We start from the raw sequence: 16,528 nt of genomic DNA, 5'->3' as shown, positions 1-16,528 counted from the left end.
GCCGTAGGCCTGATTATCTCCTCCCTTAGAGCTACCGCTACTGGGAGTGCCAGTACCTCCTGAAGAGGGGAAAGCCCTCCCCAGCGAAAGTTGAACCCTGTGGAACCTCTAAGGAAGGAGAAATTACCAGGGGAATTGTAATTCCATGTCTGATTTTTCCCCAGTAATTCCACATTTTCTCCATACTTTCACTTGGAGATTTCGATTGTTTTCAGCAGCCAAAATCTCTAGATGAAGGTAAAGAGATCCATGTTGGTTGATCAAACTTCAGAATTCCAATGGGGCCAGCAACCACTGTTACCTATCCATCGGAATTCAGAGGCCACTCCTAATGAGGTCTGGAATGTGCAGTATTTTTCTCACATAGACTCCACTAGGTTTTACCTGGTGAAAATTGTGTCACGTCTGGACATGGCCTTCCAACTAAGCACGACAAACTGAAATATACAAAAAATCAATGAATAGAATGCTTTAATTAAGCTCTGCCACTGGTAATTTCTCTGGACTGCCTCCCAGTCCATCATTATTTTGCCACCTCAGTTCAGAACCAGCTATATGCAAAACAGTCAGTGCCCTGCTCCAGTTGGAACAGTCCAGACTAAACTGACATGCCAGGTCCTCCCTGAACTGGAACATAACCAGTTGCACCCTAGTTTTGAGTCTTCAACCAGGTACAGCTTGGTTCCAGTGACACAATGTGCACAAGACCCACGTCTGGGCATACCTGCCCCACTTAGGATGCCAAACTGAATTACACAAAAAGGTGGTATGGTGTGCAATATAATGATGGGTTGGGGTACAGCGCCAAGTAATTACCAGTGGCTGATATTAATTCAAGCATTCCATGTATCACTATTTGTATACTTTAGTGTGGCACATCAAGTTGGATGGGTATGTCCAAACATGGGTCCCCTGCACACTGGCTCTAGCTATACATGGCTGATGATCCCCAAGTAGGGCAAACCCTGTCCTGGGTTGCTTGTGATCCTGTGCAGGAATGATTTCGCTTGACACTTTGGGCTGGACTGTTTCTATCTGCGCAGGGTCAAGATTGATTTGAACAGTTGGGTTCAAACTGAGGTGGCTTAGTGTGCAAAATAATGATGGATTGCAGTGCGGCAATTACTAGTGGCTGAGAATAATTCAAGCATTCAATCCATCACGTTTTGTATATTTTAATTTAAATGGACAACTGCCATGGCTCTCAGCCTTTTACCAATGGTTCTGTTACAAACAATGGTATGCTATTAACCTATATATCAATACACTGGAATGGATCAGGCCTATCTTATTGTGTTGCAATTATAACAAACTAAATGAGGTTAACTTTGGAGCTAATATGTTTTGCTTAGGGAGTTACATTGTATGCTTTTTTAATCACCTGTCAGTCCATATGCAGGCACATTGCATTGTTGCATTCAAGGCTGATTTGAAGCCCACTGCGCTCCTCAGTGTTTTTTAAATCCTCAATACATCTCAAGTTGAAAACAAATGGATTGTCTATGACTATCATGTGCTCAGTACTTTGCATCTATTTCAGTTGGACAATATGCAAGTACTTTGGGTGTCACATTGTGCATTTGTGTAACTGGCTACCAGGCATGGCTCAATGTTGTACTGAGGGCACCTCTAGTATTGAATCATTGGTCCAATTTGAAATTCCTATTTGAATTTCTGTCGAACAAATTTGGAATGGGCAATGATTGAGGACCTCAGGGAGAAACATATACTTTGTGACTACAATAATGGTGAAGAAGTGGCAAAATGAGCCAATAAAGGTGTCATGCACACAAGACATTGTACTATTTCTAGCTACTTTACAACTGGCCAGATTTGCAGTAGAATGCTCCAGACCAGAATGCAGTAACACCACACACTGACAGCATGTCAGATGCTAGGCGAGGCAATTTCCTATGACATACATTTGTCAATGATCCTGTGATGTCACTTCATGTGATGTCATCATTAGGTTAAAGGGCATGTGATATCACTTCTGCTGGTAAGTTGGTGAATCGATGTCTATGATTACACAACATTGTCAGAATGCTCCTAGATTTTGTTATAATAATGTATAAGCTAGATGTTTGCAAATTATCTGTGTAGAGCACATTTATTAATGCAATAAACGTTCATGTTTAACAGGCTATGTGGTAGACCTGTTATCGTGGAATGGGATGTAACATGACTGGATCTCCAACACAATACAGGAGATGCAGGCAAAGTCCATAAATATGAGGAAAGGGTTGCCACTATAAAAAAATAGACTACATTTCCAGTGCACTATACGCAGGCCACATTTAAGTTTTTATTTAGATATCCGTCATGGAACACAGCTAGTACCTTGTACCAAAATGTTGGACACATATTAGGTGCATGATGTAAAAAACGTACTGTATGTGGTATTCTCCGTAATCCAGTTTATCAAAATGAGAATGTGCATAGAGACATGCACACAAGACAGTAATAGACTGCATGATTACATTTTATATCAAGCATGTATTCGGAAGTACACATATTCATAGTCTTTGGAAGGGGGATAAATGTTTACCCAGAATCAAGTAATGAAGCCACGATTACAACTCAAGTTTCCATGTAGGAAATGACCATTAAGTCTTTAGATTAAATCTCATTGTTCCCGATATCGTTTTCTCAGTCCATCACTGTTTCGATATGTTTGCAAACTTTAGAGTTTGAAGAGCCTGCTTACTTGCTTCACTGTGTCTTCAATTTAATCTGCACTGAGTGCTATTGTTTTCCGCACAAGCGCTTGTGTTGCTGTGCCTCACATCCATTCCACCTAATTGCAGCCTCATTAGAAACGTAAGGATGACCTGATGGTGTGCAACCGGTGCTATTTATTATTAAAAGCCCACAGAGATATTATAGGGATCTTAATGAATGATATAAAGGACTCTGCCACAGACAAAGCAAGGAGCCCATCCTGTTCGGTGACTACCGCCACAGATTTGACCATCTTTTGCAAAGGTTTTAATCTGTTCTTTCATAGCAGAGAATAGGGGCACAACATTTTAGATCATTGAAGCCTTTCTGGAGAATGTATGTCAGAACCACGCCTGCCGGAACAACGCATGCCTGAACAACGAGGTCGGAACAACAACCTCGTTGTTACCACTAATGCCTTTACCACGAATGCCTTAACATCGATTTTTCATTGTAAAGGCATTCCTGGTAAAGGCATTAGTGATCGGCATGCATTGTTCCAGCATGCATCCCCCCTGGCCCCCCACCCCTAAAAATTACCGCAACACCCCCACCCCCCAAGACCACACCAACCCCCCACCCTTGCCCCTAAAACTTCCCCAACCCCCACCTCCTCCCTAAAATTACCGCAACCCCCAACCTACCCCCAAAACCTAAAACAACCCCAACCCCCACCCCATCCCTGAAACCTAAAGTACCCCAACACCCACCCCTAAAACTACTCCGAGCCCCCACTCTGCCCCTAAACCTAAACCCCCCAACCCCCCACCCCGCCCCTAAAATTACCCGACCCCCCAACCCACCCCTAAAACCACCCCAACCCCCACCCCTAAAACAACCCCAACCCCCACCCCATCCCTAAAACCTAAACTACCCCAACCCGCACCCCTAAAACAACTCCAACCCCCACCCCATCCCTAAAACCTAAACTACCCCAACCCCCACCCCTAAAACTAAAAATACCCCGACCCCCACCCCTACCCCTAAAACTAAAACCACAACCCCCCACCGCCACCCCTAAAACTAAAAATACCCCGACCCCCACCCCTAAAACTAAAACTAAAACCCCAACCCCCCCACCCCGCCCCTAAAACTAAAAATACCCCCACCCCGACCCCCCACCCCGCCCGCCCCTAAAACTAAAACTAAAACCCCAACCCCCCCAACCCCACTCCGCCCCTAAAACTAAAAATACCCTGACCCCCCACCCCTGCCCCTAAAGCTAAGACCCCCACCCCTAAAACTAAAAATACCCCGCCCCTCTTACCTGACCCGACCCCACACGCCTGCCCCTTAAACTAAACCCCAACCCCCGCCCCTAAAACTAAAAATACCCCGATGCCCCACCCCACCCCTCTTACCTGACCCGACCCCCCCACCCCGCCCCTAAAACTAAAACCCCAACCCCCCACCCTACCCCACCCCTAAAACTAAAAATACCCCGACCCCCCACCCCTAAAACTAAAACCCCAACCTCCCACCCCCACCCCTAAAACTAAAAATACCCCCACCCCCCTACCCAGCCCCTAAAACCCCAACCCCCACCCCACCCCGCCCCTAAAACTAAAAATACCACGACCCCTCCACCCCCGCCCCTAAAACTAAAACCCCAACACCCCACCCCCGCCCCACTTACCTGACTCGTCACGTCGTACTCCTCAGCCGACTTCCTTGTTTGTACCTTAACCACGCATGTGCGTTGTTCAGCACATGCGTGGTTAAGGCTCAAAACAACGAAGTCGTGGTTAAGGAAAGCGTAGTTCCGCTTTCGTTGCCCACGACTTTGTTATTCCGGAATAGGCCTTCAGGGCGTTTCCCATTTATGGAGGACACTAGCTTTAGTACACAAGGACTTTGTCGACAAGCAAAATATTTTCAATCTGGGGTGAATCTTTTCACAAAAAGCATAATACAGAATCAGAGGTTCTGACTGTTGTGTAAGAACTCTACCACTGTTAGAATTACCAGTCAACTTTGAATGCCTTTTTCATACAATGCTAATGAAATACCTTAAATAAGGTAGAATTAAACCAGAGAGTATGCGAGCAGTGACAATTCCTGCATTTAAAACCCACACATTGGATTGCCTAATGTGTTCCACTGAGCTTCTCTCTTTCTTCATTGCTTAAATTATTCATTTGCTTAGGACAAACACTTATAATTGCATATATATTACCCAGATGTTGTAAAAGCTAGTGAAAACTTAAGTGTCCGATGAGGTTTCTCATAAACTAAAGCAGAACAAGAAGTGGATTTCCCTGGTATTTGCATTTTTTAAATATCAAAGTGGCATAAGTATTAAGCATATGCACAAATAGCTTCTATTGAAAAAATATGCATTAGAATTATAGTGGAAAAAGCTACAATAAATCATAATCCATCATTGTGTTAAAAAAATAGACTAGCAGACCAAAATAACGTTTTGCCTAACAAAGTAAGAAACTAGGTAAAGTACTGCATCATATTATACTTTCTGAATAAAAATGCATTTTTGTACTTTGTGGTTTAATTGAAAAGCAATAAGTAAGACAATACAACAAAAACAAAACAGAATTTCAGAAGAAGAAAGATGAAAAATGAAAGTCTGTGAAATCATCCTAATAAATCACTTACACATACATCAAACATAGACATTGCAGATAATGTGTCAGTAAAATAATGTACAGTGCTAGTTTCAAAGAAAGTCCACGTCAGCATCAATCATTAGCTCAAAAGTATTTCACACTAAGAAAACATTATGAGAAAAAATCCAGTGCTAACCTATTCAAGGAGGTTTAAGAATCTCAGCATTTCTATTAATGTTACAAATAGGCTTAGACGGAAATATGGTGACGTGTAACCACAGCAAAGCACATTTAATAGCGAGTTGAGTTCATAAAAAGTTGGTTCTAAATATTCTCTAATCTTAATAGACCACATTCCAACACTCCTGTAAAGACACCTTTCTCACATTTATACACTTTAAACATCTAAAAAAAAGTTCATGAATATCTTTATTTATTGACGAAACGTGCACCTACAGGACTAACAGAGTTGATTACTGACAATTTTCATTTTAAATATTAGAACTGGGATCTGAAACAATCTGCTATAGAAGAAGAATAAGGTTTGTGAGGTAGAATAAAGTTTAGATCATACTTTATTCCATAACATCAATGTAATATGCTGTCAAGATCTGTTTCCCTAAGTAATCCTGTATTTGGTTGTTCTCTACTTTTCCCATTATTATTAAGTAATTTATATTTTGAAAAAGCTTTCATTTCAACTGACAAATGTAAGGCAGCAATTGTTATGAGAAATCATTCAGTAACAAAGTTAGTTTGCCATGCAAGTGAATGTGAAACTATACGTTTGTTATATTCAGAAAGGAAATTGTCCTACATTTGTTTTCACCCTTGATGGTGGAAAGGCAGAATTATTATGACTAAACAAGGTGTTTTATCTTTCAAATTCTTCCAAAGAGTACTTGTATAATAAGTGTATTTTTAATATTTTACCATGTGAGAGACAACAAGAATGTTTGCCATTTTTAAAGTTAATCAACCATAATAGGCTTCATCAGCAAGCAAGAACAGAGAACTGAGGGTGAAGGCAGAAACTTGAGTCTTTGCACCATATTTACAATCTCTTTAAAATGGAAGTGATGTCAACTAATCTAATAACATCTGAAAAATGTGACCAACCACTAGGTTTTGTTCTTACACATTTTACTAGTGAAATTCTAGCTCTTCTCCCCTTCCATAAAAATGTGGATAATACATCTTCATTATCTTTAAATAACACCTTAGGTATTGTAACAAGCAACAAAAGCAACAACTACAAGAGAAAATAGATACTTGGGAGAATCTTGATTTTAATTGTAATTAGTTTACCCCAACATGACAGTAATAAAGAGGGCATTTTCTCGGTCAGTGAAACTATTTTGTTTCTGATGTTAGTTATTTGTGCTCTAAATGGAGTCATAATACCAAATTCCCCAAAATTTTATTTTAGTATTATTCCACACTAACCCTTACTTTTAAAATATGTATTTAAAACAAACTTTATAGTAGATAAACCTCTGATTTGTCAACATGTAATTTTATTGCAGAAACCCTGGAAAACAATCCGAAACTTCTTAAAGAAATTGTGTTAAGGAACTATCTGGTTTTGATACGTACAATAAAATTATACAATGGTATCTTCATATCCAGACAACTTTACCACAGTATCCACCAGCACATAATCTAACATTTTTGGACGGCTTTCTCACCTTTTATAAAAAATAAAAAAAGTTCCAGCATTATTATAGGCAACAAAGAAGAAAGGGGAAATCACTGCCTGGTCCCTCTTCTTTAAAAAGATGGAGAGTTTCCACCAGTAACAAAAACAGATGCTCTGGGGGAACTAAACAACAAAGAAATTAAATTCAAAGTTTAACATGGTTAAACTTGCTTATCACTCATTGACATATTAAACTTGCCTATAGGGCACTAGGTTATGGTGTAGAAAATGTATCCAGTGCCTTCAAGGTAAATGCCTCCATTGGAAGGCAGGACCTTAGGTGTATTCCAGGCAGAGGGTCTAGAAAACCTGTCTTCAGGCCTACCATTGTAGCCTGACTGCTGCAGTGTAAACTCTGCAACGCGGCCTGTCACAAAAAACATTTTGACAGGCAAAGACCTCCCTTTTAAATATCAATAAGTTCTCCGATGTAGGCCTTTTAGCTCACAAGGAACAGTGCAGGGTATTTAAAAGCAGGACATGAGGAGAATGATGTTACCATGTCCATACATTGGCAAGGCCCTAAAAGCCTTTATCAATGTGGCAGGACTGGCTATCATATAGAGAAGACTAGAGTACACCTTAAAATATTAATTTTGTATCTTTAGCTTGGAACTAGCTTGAAGAATAATTCAACCACCCTTTTTAATATTTATTAAAATCCCAATTCAATTATGAATTTGGATTTTGAATGAATATTTAGATAAAGTAACTTTTAGAAAGTTACTTTTTCTCTGCTTGATGCTCCTTAAGGTTAATTTACATTAGCTCTCCAGCAGCTATCAATCAAGTACTTGATCTTAATGAGGTGTGAAAACTGATCCCGGAGCAGGGACATTGACAATGGAATGCGGAGTTATTTGCCCTGGCAGGAAGACTAGTTAGGATGGGCCCAGATACTTATTTGACCTCAAAGCGTCCTGCCCTGTCACAAATACATTTCAGGTGACACTTGGGAAGGCTCAACCGTTGTTCCCACAGTCAAGCAGCACCAAATCCAGTTAGAGGAAACTATAGGTTTTGAGTGACAACAGAGGAGGGGACTGCTCATTACCCTTGCCACATCTCTAGGTGGGCCCACCGTCTCTGCAGAAGGGGAGAAGGGTTTCCCCAGCTTGAATTTTGGGAACAAGGTATACTGTGGGATAGTTTGCAATAGGGCAAACAGGAACTTCTGCAAAAGTGGATAGGTTTTCCCATGAGACCTTTTACCTCATTAGTTAGGGAAGAAGCGGGACTCTGCCACACCCACTACCTGGTGGCTGGCATAAATGTTCCACCCCAAAGCACCATTCTCAGAACATTTTCTGGAGCTGCAGAAGATTAGAAGCGGACTGGATATGCCATCTCTGACCTGGAGGAGCCCTGAAGAACTAGACCTGCTCCCTTTTATACCCAGGGCAAAGAAGTGAACTCCAAGGGTCAGTTGGCTGTCCTCCTGCATTGCTGCAGGGAAACAACAAGACGCAAGAAACCTTTTCCTTGAAGTGCCCAGCTGACAAGTGCCAACTGGTATTGGACTGAACTTTACTGTTGGCCTCTGCCTGACACCCTGAGAGTCTCTAAATCCCTTCCCCTAAGGTCCTTGGGACCATATATATTTACTCCTGTGGTTGTGTGGGTGCCAAAAAAAAGTTTAGAAACTGTTAAAGATTTTCCTCCAGAGTTTAAGCCTGACCCTCAAGAAAAGTATCTGACCAGCAGTTCCACAGCATTGGATTAGATTTCAACTTTGTCCTGCTCAAAGATCCTGACACCACCGAAAAAGTGACTAAGCCCCATTCTGCTTTGCGACTTAGAAAACATTCTGTGACAAATGTCCAAAACTTCAGAGTGCCAACCTTCTTCTGGTATCCAGTGTTCAGTTCCACAGCAGTGGCTACAGGACAAGCCCTTTTCTCAAGTGGGACTTGGAAACTCTCTCAAGCTGTTTGACTTTCAGACTTTCACAGGGACCAATCCACTAGAGTGTATCTGACCTAGGCTCCACTGTGGTGAGTCTGACGTTGAATAAACTACTTTCATAGACTATCATTGCTCCTTAGTGGTTTTTAGTGCTATGATTACTTAAACTTTAAAAAATGCATTTCTCCGGTTCTCCTTAATAGATTTCTGTTGTTTTGGTGTAATTTGGTTTATTAAATTATACTCTATTTTTCTAATAAATTTTGGGATTTTCAGTGCTTTGTGTTTTAAATTTATTTCTATGTTGGTACTGCATAAATACTTTACACATTGCCCTTAATTAAGCCTCTCTTTTCTGTCTTATAGCAACCAGGAATTGAGCTCAGGTTCCTTTAGTGACTTCGAGTGTTCATTCTAACAAGGAATGTTAGTATTCCTTGAGGTGGGCAGTCCCCCACACCAAATTATAATCCATTGTTTTACACCTATCTAAAACTACAGTCCTTTGTAATAAATCAGAGATCTCAAGACATGAAGCTCACATGTAATTCTCAGCCTTTGCAGGATCCCGTAAATATAAATAGGATGCAATATTTCTCGATGATTAAACTGAACTGCTACTAATGACACACAGGAATGCAAAACATTTTCAAAATGTTTTAAGTTGGACTTTTGCGGTCTAGCCTAGAAACTACGCTGTGTTTAAAGTATGCCTTCAGGTTACAGTATTTCAAATCTAATAGCAACTTTTCTTTGTGCCAGTAAAATCAGATATTTCTTCTGATGTGCATTAAAATGAATAGCCTGACTTGCAGTTTAGCAAATGGATTACATTGTCACAAACATGACAGGTATCCTCTGCCTACTGCAAGTGCATTATATCCTAAGGCACTTGTAATAAAGCGTAAGGGATACCTGTCACATTTGTTACAAAGTACCCTTCCACTCCACTTAAAATCAGGCCCTGGCTTATTTCTATGTACCTTACAAGCTCATCTAGGTGCTAGAAGGCATCCATGCTGTTCTATCAAAATTCGAGAAATTTTTTTTTGCATATTTTAAAATTTTACATTTCTGCTGCAAGTGGTTGGCACATTTAGGCAGAAGGGTGTTTTCTGTTTTCATTTTTACGTGGCACTTGCAATACAAACAATATTAACCATCATTCTTTTAAACCCAGAACTACTGGTTGTTAAGCCCAGGCCTACTGATTTTGCCGTTGCTTGTTTTGTAGTAGGTGTTCACCTTTAAATAATAGGCACCGTGTAGAATAGCAACGACGAGGAGATACCAAACTAGGAAAACAGACAGCGATGAATATTTGAATAAGTGAACAAATGTAGCTTTAAAAGGGAAAGGGGAAACAATAAGCATTCACATGAGCTGGGAACCAGGAACAGGTAAAAGGTGAAGAGAAAAAGACTGGACGAATTTAAAGATGATGGCCAGAGAAGAAAAGGTAATTTACCCTGAGATAAAGCACCTGCTACACATTAAGAGTTTATCCGATGTGCCACGGCAATGATACAGTGTAGGGCAGGCAGCATTTTCTCCTCAGCTGCTCGACAGTATGCATCATCGCTGTTTTTGTTTCTCCGTTTATTTTGCCTGCCATTTGCTACCCTTTGATTCTAGTGCTCATGACAGCACAGCACTTACCTGGGTCACAGTGCCATGAGAACCGGGATCTTATGTCGCTCATCTCCGCAACAGGAGCAAAGGCAGCAGGCCTTTATTCGACACACTTCCAGCCTCGCCGGCTGTGCTCACAGCTCCCTCTCGCCTGTTCAGTTCTTCTGCCAAAACCTGTCAAAGATATTCGCTGCTTTACAGCCACCCCTGCAGAGGTGGCAACACGCAATACAGTCTAGCGTTATCCTCCCGGCTGCTGCCTGCCAAGCAGGCTGCTGAATGTTTTGGTGACTGTCCCACCTGTTTAGACAAAATGGCATATGTGGTGTATGCTAAAAGGCAAACAACAAATCTAGCACCTTTTCGAAATGGAAAGTTCACCCATGTTTTTCATATTTCTGGCGACAGAAACCAGCACGTACGCTTTAAACTTATTGTGCAAACATGTGCATGCATTGCTTACACAATTGCCGTCTGAAAACAAAGTGTATGTACTTCAGTCCGGGTTTTTTTATTATGCACTAGGGTTTATGGCGGTGAAGAGATAAATAGGGTATGTCAGTGTGAAATGAATTGGTGTGTGTTTGCTTGCATGTTTGTATGTTATGTATTATTTGTTGTGTGTACCTCTGCCATGTGACATGAAGTCACTTCGAAGCGCTGTCATTGCGTTGATTGTCATTGGTGCAGTCTTACAATCCCCCCCCCCCAGCATGTTGGTAAATGCAAATAGACCTGAAAGTAGGACTCACCAGTGGATATTCAGTACCAATTTTCCGAGGGAGTTTGACTGCACTTTAAGGGGCCCTGCCCCGTTGTACAACATCCATACAAATGTAAAATGTGATGTTTATTTTCATTGTTGGGTACCGGGAGGGACCATGACTCAGGAAATGTGAAGTCTTGACGGTGACAGCCTGCCCATGTCTGCTTAACAAAAGTAGGAAAAGGCTTCTCGCTCCGAGTATTTAGGGGCCGAGTCACAAAACCTTTCAGTAGGATGAGTAGCAGTGCAGGAGTTCTCTATAAAATTCTCTGTGTGCCTTTGTAAATGGCGCCCAAACGCCAAACTCACTTTTATTGTAAAAATGAAAAGAAGGCAGAGCTCTTTCTGTTTGTACTAACTGTATTGAAATATTCCCTGGATATTCCAATTGTATTTCCGTTTTAGACGTTTAGGCATAAAGGAGTATTTACTTACTCTAGTGCCCTTTGCGAATTGTCCGCATAGTTTTTGCTGTACTGTTTGTTTTATGTGTGCAAGCTATATATAAAGATATTTAAACAAGAGCAAAAAGGGCTTAAATCCAAGCAGTGAGAAAAAAATCAGACTAAAATTTCTATCCCATGAAAGCTAACTTTTTCATCTGCCTATTATTTTGCACTCCGAAAAGTACTGAACTGAATTACATCAGATTTGGCAGAAAGAAAGGGCTTGGATAACAGATTTTTCGGTTTGCTGTGAACGTGCGACATTTATTATATTCATAAAATAAGAACATACAGAGGTAATTTATATTCTTTGCAAATCGACAGTCACATTTTTTAACACAAAACTGAAACTGATTGAGACAATAGCTTCTTCTAGAGTGTCATTAAAAGAGTGGGGAATCCAACTGGCTGGTTCTTGAGCTATGTTCTGGAAACATAAGTTATGTGGCCATTTTCGGACCATATACGCCCCATAATGGAACTGTACAGCATTTAGGAAAATGAAAACACATCCCAGAGGAAAGACAAAAGTCATCAATTGATGGCAAAGGCTTCAAAAGAAATCGGAGGATCAATGAGCGGACTTTTTTGATACATTCAAGCACCAGAGGGCATCATACAACCACTGCTAAAAGGCTTGGAAATGCCACTTACTATTAAATAAATGTCACAAATGAACTGATTTTGAAAACATGTTTTATCGTACAGTTCTCAGAAAAAGAAACAGTGGGCCATCTGTAAGATTAGTTAGGTAAACCTCAAGTCCACGCAGGGCTGAGGTGCATCAGTTTGTCTAAGTACTATATTTGAGGTTTTGTGTTGTGTGCACTGTTTGGTGCCTATCTACCTTAACCACGCCTTAACTAAAGTTTTTTCAGCGAATGTCTTTGTTCTTTGGCTGCAAAACTATTCTGTTGGGACACTGGTCCTTGTCCCTATCTGGGATCAGTGCCCCTCTTTAGGAATGAGCCTTAAGGCTCATCTGCATTCATATTCCTGACACTTCCTGGCTATTACTCTTCATTTAAAACACTTTCCTCTAATTATCAGTGATCACAGAGAATAAGGACTGAAATGATCACTAATAAAGCTGTTGAAGTGACAAGCTTCAGTGAGCATTATCACCTCATCCATTTAACTTGTCCCAGCCCTTAAGTCATGAGGAATTCCACCATCCTGACACAGGTTACCTGATTTGATTGATTGATGGTTACACACCAGACTTAACTGGGATGAAGGCTTCTCTTTTTAGCGTGTCTTCTCTTTCTGTGTTGCAATTTTGCCTTATAACAATTCCACAAGTCCCTCGCTTACCCAGAACTTCACATTGTTTTTGCCCCGTTGAAGACTGGTTATCCACAAAGCTAAGGTCAGTTCATTATTATATTTTTAAATGTTCACACCTGTTTGGACTCCTTTAGCAATATCTGTCTGCAGCATCCAAGGGAAATATTCCGCATCCCAAATTTTGATCAGAGTTTTGGTTTCAGGCAGCTGAGGAGTGGATGTTCTGTCTATGCTATGGCTTATTAATTTCCGGTCTGTTTTAACTGTTATTCTCCTCCACCACAGTATAGTGTAGACGATTCCGAATAAGAGTGCAAGTGTGATCCTATTAGCTCATCTTCCATGGTTTCCATTTCTTCTGAATCTAGCTGTACCCCTTACCCCATTCATCTTCCTATAGCTTTTTCTCCTCTTTAATTTTCTCTTCCATTTCATCTACCTTGCGTCTGTCTTCTTCGCAGGGCCTGAATGTCTAGAGTACGGGTTTACAATTACACAGATATTCTGGAGAGATACCTTTAGCTATCCAAGAAATCCAAAAGCCTTAAACCATGGTATGCTTTTTAAAATATTGGGCTCATTTTGAAAATTAAAGAAAAAAATCAAGGGCATGTGAATTTTTAATGTTTGAAACTATGTCTACTTATAGACTTCCATAGGGAGGGGTTCATAAAGGACTACCATGTTCTGCCTTGTATGCTCAATAGGTAGCTATCTGACATTTAGAAAACACTGAGATTCATTTGCTGAAATTCTGCCTATGCTTACTATATTTCTTAAACGTTCCTGAACATAAGCCTGTGATACATTGTTCTATCCCATCTGGGGATTTACCAATGCTTCTTCTCAAGGGTTTGTAAGAGCCTTACCTTGAACTTTGACATTCTTGAATGTACACTGTGTATCAGAAAAGGTTGAATGTTTAACTGGCATGAGTTAAGCCAGTAGATTGTTTGAGAAAGGGACTAGCTTAAGTTCAGCTCAATTTGAACATTTTGTCTGGACAGAGTAATTCTAAGGTCAAGGAAGAGGTTCATCCAAAATGTTTCTTCACAATTTCATTTTTCACCAGTGACACTTTTTTTTTGTTTTTCAATCCGAAGAAAAGAAAGGTTGTTGTATATGATGTTTCTTCTATTTATTTCATGGTAAACATTTTCTATTCTTCTGATGCACTATTTATGTGCTCTGGGGGTTCCATGAAAGGGAAAACCCTCAACAGCCAAATTAAGTGTTTGGATACACTGTACCAATTCTCAGCTTCACATTGCAGTATGTAAGGAACCTCCAGTTGGCATTTAAGTTCAATAAAAAAGAGGATTACGTTTTTTTGTGAGCAGAACTAAGTGGAGTTCCACTGTAGATCTGTAAAGTAGGTACATGGCTTCATTCTGCTCACATTTGTTAAACCTTATCAATTTGATGTTTTAAATTCAGTATAAGAACTTTCTTGTGATGATGTCTAAATATCAGAGACTATTGATTCATGCATAGATGAATAAAATTTTAGTTTGTTTGGGGCTGCATCTCAGCCTTGTCTTTGGTGTTCTTCATTATTAAGTTGTTTACATCCTCTCAAAAAAAGGACTGGGAAGAGGAAGCTGGACGAGGGTGTAATCCACAAATGACCTCCTACTAGTCTTCTGTACACTGTGTCATTGTCTTCCTCGTCCCAGCCCTCTTATCAGCCTCCTGCCTTATGACCATCTCAGAAAACATTGGAGCCCTCATTTGTTTATCATAGGTTTTTACCTGGTAACATTCTGGGTTGAGAGAGGAAGTTATAAGAAGGAGGGCAGGGCAAACCCATAGCATAGAAAGGGAAGAAAGACTAAAAATAAGCCTTCTTCACAGTTATATTTCTGGGTAGTGTCTCAAAAGGCTTAACTTCTAACAATGTAAGGACTAGAATGAGGAAGACTAGGAGTCAGATAAATTAATATGACCAATAAGTAATCTGGTCATTTAGATTGTTAGACAGTAATGAAACTAAACTATGCTGCTTAGTAATAAGTAAAAGTATGGCCAGACATTAATGAACAGTAACCTTGAACCCAGGCAGTTATTAAAAGTGATGTTGCCAGTAATCAATAAGGATTCATAAATATGGGCAGTAAGATATTTCCAATCAGTAATACCAATCAACGATCCATGCAGTAATGAACATCATCAAATAGTAATAGGAATACATGGTACCGGCATTCATGAGTTTCAGTGTCCCCATAAATAGGGACTTTTAATTTTCTTTATCGTTTATGATAATTAATGGTCATATGGTGTAATTAATATGATGCTAATGTCCATCTCTGTATACACGCATTTCTGCACCTTGCCAGAGTGACGGAATCTCATGCTTTCTCCTCACCTTGCTTAAGGGCAGGGAATATTTGGTGCCTCATTTTCCCTCTGCCTTGTGCAGGAGCAGAGGACGAACCTCTGTTGTGTGGGAAGATATTTTATGCTAAAGTATTGCTGCTGGGTGTGGTATTTGGTACTCTCTCCCATGTCTAAGTTTGAGTGGTGATCATCTGTATATCTTAGCCCCATTGCCTAGCACAAGAAAGGAGGTGATAATGCATATATTTATTATGCCTCTCTTCCTTGCAAAAGAGTGTGGTGTAATTGATGGGCCTTGATCAAGGGCAGTGGGTTTGGTGCGGCTTACCTCTCACCTTGTCCAAGAGTTTGGGAGTGCTCGTTTGCCATTTATAAAAGGAAATACACATAAAGTTATGGTAGGGCAGCTATCCTAGGGCAGCAGAGAGACGCCTATCTGCTATTAGTGGAAATACAAACAGGGCATATGAAGAGCTGTCAACTGGCCTTCTGCAGTTTCACTCTGAAAGCTGTTAGGCTGAAGAAAGACATGAACGGATGACAGCAGCTCTAGTGTCTTTCTTGCAATTAAAATAGGGTAGTGGGATAGAAGTCACCTGTCCTAGTCCTTCGTCACCCTTACATTTGTTTACAATAGGGTGAAAAAGAATTGAGGGGTGACAGGTTTGCAAGTTTCTTCTTGAAGTTCCAAACAGGACACCAACATTTGGGCACTTTTTAGGGGTGTGTGGAATATGCAGAATTGTTTGTTCACAATTGCATGAAATTACTCAAAAAATATGGAAATGTGTTCATAATTATGAACAACACAAATCCATCATTTTGAGCTATATTTTAGGGCAAAATGTGACCATGCATCAAATTGTGGCAAGTGGGTGCATTTAGACATCAGCCACTGTGAACAACCACTGCTTGTGCTCTGTTGTTTCTGTGCATTAATCTTACTTTTATCATGCATTGTACGCATGGTGGGTAAATATGTGAAATGACGTAGTGGCACAATTTTTGGTGTAACAGTTCTTATCAAAATTCTCTGAATGTTGCAAACTATGCCAACATTGCGAATTACCAGGCAACAAATATATATATATATATATATATATATATATATACAGCACCAAATCCTCCACAATGAAAAGGATATAAATAGGGTCTTTGGCTGGCAGTCAGG

At 40.3% G+C, this 16,528-nt stretch overlaps 1 protein-coding gene across 2 annotated transcripts in view; it reads left to right on the top strand.

Annotated features, from left to right (window-relative positions):
• Positions 1 to 16,528, top strand: part of ST18 (ST18 C2H2C-type zinc finger transcription factor) — a 406,078-nt gene that overhangs the window by 309,209 nt on the left and 80,341 nt on the right. The window lies entirely within an intron of this gene.

This window comes from Pleurodeles waltl, chromosome 2_2, assembly GCF_031143425.1.
Source record: "Pleurodeles waltl isolate 20211129_DDA chromosome 2_2, aPleWal1.hap1.20221129, whole genome shotgun sequence".
In the NCBI taxonomy this organism is placed as follows: domain Eukaryota; kingdom Metazoa; phylum Chordata; class Amphibia; order Caudata; family Salamandridae; genus Pleurodeles; species Pleurodeles waltl.
This window is presented reverse-complemented; position numbering and strand designations above follow the sequence as displayed.